The sequence below is a fragment of the Athene cunicularia genome (assembly GCF_003259725.1).
Source record: "Athene cunicularia isolate RWA chromosome 20 unlocalized genomic scaffold, athCun1 chr20_part1, whole genome shotgun sequence".
NCBI classification, from domain to species: Eukaryota; Metazoa; Chordata; class Aves; order Strigiformes; family Strigidae; genus Athene; species Athene cunicularia.
Genome location: NW_020799125.1, coordinates 2,526,273 through 2,527,155, shown reverse-complemented (window position 1 = coordinate 2,527,155; position 883 = coordinate 2,526,273).

Genomic DNA, 883 nt, shown 5'->3' with positions numbered 1-883 from the left:
GCCCGGAGCCCCGGCCGTGTGTGGAGGGGCGCGGCGGTGCTGAGCCAGGCGCTGGCTGCAGGTGGACATGCCTTCCCTTACAGTAGGGAGCTGCACTTTGACCTTATTGTGCAACCATCGTGAAGGAAGTAAATAAAGTGAAAAATACAACCTGCCTTTTAATAAATGCCCTCTTTTGCCAGGCACTGTTTCCCCAGAGAACTGAACTATTGGAACAATTACTGAAAGATAAATCGTAGCATGTGGTAAGTTTTAAGGGGTATCAGGCTTAAAATAGCACCTCTTATTTCAGTATTATAAAATAAGCTTTGCTCTTACGTATTGGGAATGGATGGAATTAGAGGCTGGAACCGTGTTGTAGTGGGATCGACTCAGCACCCGCTAATGCCCTGGTTGACAATGCCCAGAACTGACTGGCCTGATAACTGGCTGAAGGCTGTGAAGGTGCAGACCTGGAAGAATAAGAGCTGCAAGTTATCTGTGAGAAGGGATTGCTTTAAATAGGTCAGAGTCAAAGTATTCTCTACTTAGGGTTGCCCAAACATGGGTGTCAGCACTTCCTGCGTTACATATTGTGTGGCGATCACTTAACTTGTGGTACTGTAACATGAATTCAGTTGCCCTGCTGGCTAGCTGGCCCCATGAGCCATGGGACCAGTGCTGAAGCACAGTCCTGTGCCTTACCCTGCGCCCAAATACACAAACGTGCCTACAAGGGAGAAACTGTTTGCCAGAAGCTCACAGGAGGAACATAAAAACTGTATTTGTTCTTAACATACAGACCTCCAATAATAGAGTGAGTAAATGTGTTTAAACTAAAAATCTTAGAAATCCACAGTTTAGGGTAAGGGCTATTACAGTTCTGGTTTCTCATGTCCTCCTC